This window comes from Hirundo rustica, chromosome 9 (genome assembly GCF_015227805.2).
Source record: "Hirundo rustica isolate bHirRus1 chromosome 9, bHirRus1.pri.v3, whole genome shotgun sequence".
Lineage (NCBI taxonomy): Eukaryota > Metazoa > Chordata > Aves > Passeriformes > Hirundinidae > Hirundo > Hirundo rustica.
In genome coordinates this window covers 9,065,479-9,072,833 of record NC_053458.1, presented here as the reverse complement: position 1 = coordinate 9,072,833, position 7,355 = coordinate 9,065,479, and positions in this window count along the sequence as shown.

Genomic DNA, 7,355 nt, shown 5'->3' with positions numbered 1-7,355 from the left:
GTCCTTCCTGCTCTTTCTCCACTCTTTTCAGGGTATTTAAGACCCAAGGAAGCTCCTCCACACCTGCTGATGGCCCGTGTGGGCAGGGGCTCAGCCGTGTGCCAAGGACACCCCCGGGCTGTGCTGAGGGGCAGTACTGCACAGAAAGACGGGCTGGGAACCAGTGGTGCTGCTGCCAGGCCACTGCCTCTGCAGAGGGACGAGTCTCTGGGCATGAGGGAGCTGCCTCTGCCCTGGGCACAGCTGTGCTTTTCTGCTGTGTGGTTCCAAAAGGGGCCATTTTCAGCTCCTGGATATGGGGGTGTGGGTGGTGGCAAAGGCTGGATGGATCTGGGGCAAAGACTGAGCAGGGATGCTCCTAATGCTCCCCAAAACCCATTTTTCCTGCCTTTCTGGAAAAAAAAATAATAAAAAAAGGAAGCTTTTTCTTCCTTTGCAGCCAGTTTGAACAGAGGTTTCTTTCCCCCAGGGGCTCAGCGCCGGCCAGGACACGAGGCTGTGACCTCCTCGGCGCTGGATCCGTCCTGCCTGGCGTCCGTGCCCTTCCCCGTGTGCCACCCCCGGCCTGGCAGACCGGGAGCTAAAAATAAGCGAAACGCAGGGGATAACCGAGCGCCTAAATATATCCCTTCTTTAATTAGCAGCAGGCGACTGCCGCGCAGTCACGTCCGTCCGCCCGCTAATCCCGGGGAGCGGCGCCCGCGTCACCCCGGAGCATCCTCGCCGCCCCCATCCCCTCCATCCCTCGGCCTGAGGGGAGGCTGCCGGGGATGGCCCTGCGTGGGAGGGTGACGCCACACAGGGTCAAACCGGAGTGAGGAGGGTCAGGGGTGAGGCGGGGGCACGTCCTGCCGCTGCGGAGGTGTGGCAGGAGCGGTGATGCTGTGGCCGGGATCCCTCCGGCATGGGATGCTCTCCCGTAGCGCTGCCTGGGGAGCCACTCGCTGCGGGGCTGTGGCTGAACGAGGTGGGGTCAGGCTGGGAGAGTTCCCTCCTTCCCCGGATCTCACCGGGAGCATCTCTGACTCTCCCTGCTGCTCGCCCCAGGTGGTGGGCCCGGCGGTTTTTAACCTATGGCAGCTTCATTGAGCTCCGGGGTCCTTCAGGGGCTTGGAAGCTGGAGCTGCACCACAGCTGCTGGTTTTAGCATCTTCCTGTATTTCTAATATGGACGTAAAAACAACTCATCTGGTCTGCCCCCTTGCAAGGGCTCTGGATGCCATCAGGAAGGGATGCAGGGCAGGATGAGCTAAACCTATGGGCCCCGTGGCTGCAAACTCTTCTCTGGTCAGTAGGCAGCTCTATGGTTTCCTAAAAGGCTGGATAAAAGGCTCTGTGAGCAGCACAGTGGGGCAGCATCCCGAAGGGTTTTCCTTTGAGTTCCCTCAGAGCATATGACCAAGCCATCCCTGCTGCTGGCAGTGAGGACGTGGGCTCCCACTGCTCTTCGAGTAAGTCTGGGCTTTGCTCTGGGCACCCCTGTTAGTCCTCCAGGTCTCTGGGAAAGGTACTGCCCTCCCAGGTCACCTGCAGCAAAAGGCAGCATTCTCCAGATAAACAATTCCTGTGCTCGTCCTCTCATCCCCAGACAGCCGTGGTTGCTTTGCTGGAGATGAAAAGGAGAGGATCGAAATGAGATTTTAAAGATTCCCAGCCCCAGGTGGCTGGTGTGACACCCCAGGCCACGCTTCTGCCTGATTGCTCACCAGTGATCTTAAAAGTAACCAGCTCCTGTTGCTGCCCTCCCACCCACGCAGGACTTTTAGATGGTGATGTGGGTGGTGGAGACAGCTTGTTAATTTTGGAGCTGTCATTAATGAGGGTGCTCCTTAATCCTGCAGGTGCTGTTGGGTTTGTCCATGGGGGTGCACATTCCCAGAGCAGTGGGGGATGCTCCTGTGGGACAGGGGGATTGTGCTGCTCCCCAGCACTGCCCACACTCCCTCTCACTGTTGGAGTACAGGGATGTTTGGAGCACGAGGAGGGAAGCAGGGCCCCTTGTGCCCCTCCCTGTCCCCTCATTCCTTGCATTTCCATGCCTTTACATTCCTGATTGCTTTAGCCATGAAGGACTTTGGGCAAGGAGGAACATTCACCTTCTCGCCTCTTTCCCAAACCTTCAGCTGGATGCAACACTGTCCAGGAGAAACCTGTGGGGCTGTGGCTGCTGTCCTCTGTTTGGGGATGTGAGCCTCCAAATTCAAGGGAAGGGTGGTGGAGCGGTGCTGGGGAGCAGCTGAGCCCCTGCCTGCCTGGGGCATGGTACCTGGGCAGCCCATCCAGCTGTTCTGCAGCTGGATGAAGACCCCAGTTTTCCCCAGGAAATCTCCAGCTGTGGGAATCAGGCCAGTGCTGCCCATGCAGCCAGTGCCATGAGACCTTCTGGTTTATGTTAAACTCCCAACCCAGCAACCAGGAAAACCCCTCCTGCTCGTGGGAGTCACACATTCCAACCCTGCTTCTTTGTCCTTGTGCCGGAGGAGTGGGTGCTGGCACTAGGACAGGAATGAGATCAGTGGATTTGGAGACCGAATTTGAATTTTTGGGGGTCTTTGGGGTTTGGCAGCTTGAGCTGGTGTGAGATTGCATTTGGAATTGGGCTGGAATTCATTTTTCTTCCTGCCTGCTGGGCCTTCCTGCGTGGGGGAAGGACAGGCACATGTGCAGGCACATCCCAAATTCAGGGCAATCCGCTCCATCCTTCTCCAGTTCCTGCTCTCAGGGGAGCGAGGCTGGAGCTCCACCAGAGCTGCTGCAGATCTCTGCGGGTGCTGTGGCCAGGTGTTGGTGAAGATCCAGGAGTGACAGGGGTGCAGATAACACGAGGAAGGACCACAGGGACATTTTGGGCAGGTGCTGCACCCATGGGAACAGAGATGCTCCTTCGGGGTCTGTTAGCAGGATGGGGCATCTGCTGCTCAAGGAGAGGGGGATGAACCCCAAAGAGTGTCGAGCCTCATGAGGAGGGAGAGCTGAGGGGACATTCCAAAGGATCTGGGAATGCAGTGGCAGAGCCAGAAAATGCCCCGTAGCACCTGGAGCCCTGTAGCACGGCCCAGCACACTGGGCTGGCAAGGGACATCCTCCATGGCACCTCCACACTTTGGAGATACCAACCCAACCCTTGGCAGGGGAGAAAAAGCACGGTTCCCCCAGCACGGGGCCGGCCCCCATCAGCTGCCCTGGGGCTCCTTTGGGGCTGTGGGGTGGCTGCTGGCAGCACAGCAGATTCTCCAGCTGAATTCCAGTGCTGGGGGGGCCCAGTGCACCCGCAGGTGCTCCCCTGGAAAGCCAAGAGCTGCCAGCAGCAGGCGGGAGCAGGGTTTGGCCGGCGTCCCCGTGCACAGACAGTGATGGATTCCAGACGGCCCACGGGTGCACAGGGCTCACCACAGCGATTTTTCGGCAGCTGGACTGCAGGAGGGTCCGCTCCAAAGGCAACATCCGTCAGAAGGCGGGTGGTGGGACCGGGAGGAGAAGGACGAGGAGCAAGAGGAGGAGGAGGAAGAGGAGGGGGATGGTTTTATTCCCTTGGCTGCCATGGTGACCTCTCAGGGCTGACTCAATTTCTCCATCCCATCTGTCTCCTCCCAGCCCTGCATGGAAGGCTGGCAGCAGCAAAGGCACGTTTCCAACTGCCTAAAAATATTTGGGATGTGGGGAGGGGAGGCTTGGCTTGGCCTGCCCTGCCAGGGGTGTCAGCTGTGCCCCACACTGTGTGGGCGACCAGGCTCGTGGGGAACCATTCCCCGTGCTGCAGGAGGGGAGAGCCCTGGGCTGGGCACGGCTTCAGCTGGGGGAGGTGGGCTGGTGCTTCCCCTCCCTCTGCATTTGGGGTGGGGGAGCAGCCTTCAGACAGGCGACAGAAGAACCGGTTGGAAGCCAGCAGGTCTGGGGGCGGCTCAGGAGGAAGATGCTTGTCCCCATCACCTGGGGAGTCCGAAAGGCCAACTGAGCATGCAAGCCAGTGAGTCCCCTGGAAGGGATGTGGTTTGGGAGGAAGGTGCACAGCTGTGGAGCTGGTTCAGTTTCCCACCCTGAGTGAGGCTGGGATTTATCAGAAATGGTCAGAAAACAACCTCTGAACTGAAAATGAGGGTGATGAACACTTGTGCCTCCAGTGGATCCTGGGGGAGGGATTTTTCTCCCTAAGGAGACAGGTGAATGGGCTGTGCAGAGTCTGCATCTTGCTCCCAGCAGAAGGTTTCTCTTCCCAGAGTGGCAAGAAAACTCTCCTAGAAATCATAGCCATAAAGCAGGAAGGAAAAAAAAAAAAAAAGCAAAAAAAAAAAAAAAAAGAGCAACACAAAGAAGGAAAGGAAAAACACCAACAACCCACCCTGTGCCCAGGATCAAAGCTAGGAGCTGTTTGGGAGCCCTTGGACAGGAATATTCCCTGGTTCCTCTGGCCAAGCCACTGCTGTGAAAGGCTGCTTTGTTCCTGCACCTTCAGCCTCGCTCCTCCTGCTGTGGACTTTGTTCCCGCTGGTGGCTGGGAAGGTGGGGATGGGCAGGTGGGATGGGGCAGGTGAGATGGAACAGGTGGGATGGGGCAGGTGAGATGGAACAGGTGGGATGGGGCAGGTGAGATGGGCAGGTGAGATGGGGCAGGTGAGATGGAACACGTGGGATGGGGCAGGTGGGATGGGGCAGGTGAGATGGGGCAGGTGAGATGGAACACGTGGGATGGGGCAGGTGAGATGGGCAGGTGGAATGGGGCAGGTGAGATGGGGCAGGTGAGATGGAACAGGTGGGATGGGGCAGGTGGGATGGGGCAGGTGAGGCCAGGCAGGTGCTGGGAGCAGGGACTCTGGCTCTGCTGCAGTGGCAGTGCTTTGATGGGGCCAGAGGAGCAGGAGGAGCTGCTCCTCTCCCCAGCCGACTCTGAGGGCAGGTATAAAGTACCCAGAGCTATTTATTCCATGAGTGATGTGCATCCAAGTGCCCTTACACTCCTCCTCACCTCCTCTTCCACCCTGAATCCTGCATTCTCCTCAGGTCTTCACGAACTTTAGGCCAAAACAACACTTGTCTTTTAATTTTTTTTTTTAGTTTCTCGCTCTTTTTAATTTATTTTTTTCTAAATAACCTGCGTTTGTTGTCCTGGCTTGGTGTTGAGCTGCACCGTTACGTGACACCGGAATTTCCCTTCCACAGCTCCTTCCAGGTGACGAGGCCTCACCACCTCTGCCTGCAGTGCCGGGACAGTCGGGCTCGGCCAAAATTCCCCTTGCCAGGATAAGGAGAAGCAAGGTCCCACAGCCTCCAGGCGGTCCCACATCCCCTAACGCCGCCTCTCCGGAGCGGGAGGGGCTCTGAGGCTGACCGAGCCCCTTGAACTCGGAGCCGTCTCACCTCAGCTCGGCCGAAATCCTCTCCAGGTGCCGGACGTGGTCCCTGCCCGGTTCCCGTGGCTCTAACGAGGGCCAGGAAGGGCGGCTCTGGCCGGAGCCCAGCCCGGAAAGCTCGGCGGGCCCTGCTCAGCCCGGCAGCGAGCTGGGGAAAGCTGCCCGGAACGGACCGGCCCCGGGCAAAAATGGGAACTTGTGTTGCTGATGAAAAGTGCTTTCTTTGGGTAGGATGTTTGTGTTTCCTTTGGCAGAGCGGCGGCGGGAGCGTGCACAGCACCTGCCCGGGGCCGCCGGCTCCGCGCTCAGCGCGCCCGTCGCGCCCCTTCCCTTGAAAGAGCGAGCGGGGGAAGCTTCGGGAAACGCTCCAGCCACAGCTCTGCTTGAGGCAGGCTTGGGAATGCCGAGTGCCTCTCCTGGGCACGGAGCTGCGGCAGCAGCCGGGATCTTGCCCGGGACCCCGTGCAGGAGAGCAGGGAAAGGTTTTTGGGCTGGAGGAGCACCCCCTGGCCCCTGCCCTCCTGGCATCCCAGTCTGCCTGAAGATGGGACGTGCCTCTGCTGGCCCTCAAAGCCTCCTGACCTCTCATCCTCCCCTTCCTGCTCCTCATCCCTCTTCTGGGAACCAGGCCCTGCGTTCGCACCAGGGCTGGGAGCCTGCGGCAGCCGCATGTCGGGGGCTGCTCCGAGGCACAGGTCAGGGCTGCTCTGAGGCACAGGTCTGGGCTGCTCCGAGGCACAGGTCAGGGCTTTCCCCTGTCCGGGGGAGATGGTTGGGTCTAGTGGGGGCAGGAGGGGAAGGGCTCTGGGGGAAAGGCTGTGCACAGGAGGGCTGGAGCCGCCTGCACGGGGTTTTGCCCTGAAGTGCACCAGTGACTGGGCAGAGGTGGCCAAGGTGTTTCCCAGGAGCCACCACCAGCACCCAGGATGGGTTTGGAATCAGGAGAGTGGGCAGCAACCCAGGCTGGTGCTCTGCAGCCTTTTCCTCCACCGCACCTTCTGCCCAGGGAGCACAGAGACATGCAGAGGGTGCCCCGGCACTTTGTCCCGTACCCACCACTTCTCTACAAAGCCAATTAGATCTCGGCGAGAAAGATTTGCCATCAGAAAGAACAGATTTGATGAAAATAGCAGTCAAGAGAAAATTTGGAGAAAATAGTAGCCAGGGACGTGGATTATGTTGGTCAGAGTGAAGCCTCTGTCCTTCCAACCCTTCTGGGCTCACGGATAACATTGATATAGAAAGGCTAATGCTGGGTGTGGGACTGTCCCAGCTCAACAAAAATCAGTGTGGGATGTGTTTTCCCCCTTGAAAGTATTTTCCAGAGTCAAATTTTGTACATTACCATTTTGTTCCAGTTGGGATGAAGCCTGACAAGCAAGATGATGATATTTCCCATGAAATGGGGATTCTGGGTCTCTGGCCAACCCTAATCCACCAGCTCACTTGAAAGCTGCCGACTGCTGCTCCAAGCTTGGACTTGATGCTCCGAGGAGGGAAATGCTGCATCTCATGTCTCAGGGGATGAATTGTGGCCCATGGCCAGGGTGAACACTCCCCATTCCTCGTGTCTCCCTGGGCTCAGCCAGGCTGGGCATCCTTGGGAGGGGTCCTGTCCCCAGGGGATTCAGGCAGCTCCCTCTGTCTTGGGTACCTCTGCATTCACCCCAAACCCAGTGGTTCTGGTGTGAGAAGCAGCTGCCCCAACTGCATTTCCAGCTGTGCATGTTGGAGTGGGATGGAGGGGACAAGCAGCCACGTCCCTCATGGATTTGGGGCTGCTCAAGGTGCTGTGCAGCACCACCACCACCCTGCCCTTTATTTATGACCGTGGTACTCAGAGCTATGGCTGCGGCTGTGTTGCTCCCGCTGCCAAGCAACACAGTCTCTATTAAACTAAACTATTAGACTAAAATAAGTCTGTTTTGAGAGATGAAACCAAGGAGGAAAAGTGGAGCAGCTTGGTTGCTGCAACAAGCCCCGGGATTCAAACCAAACCCTGATCCC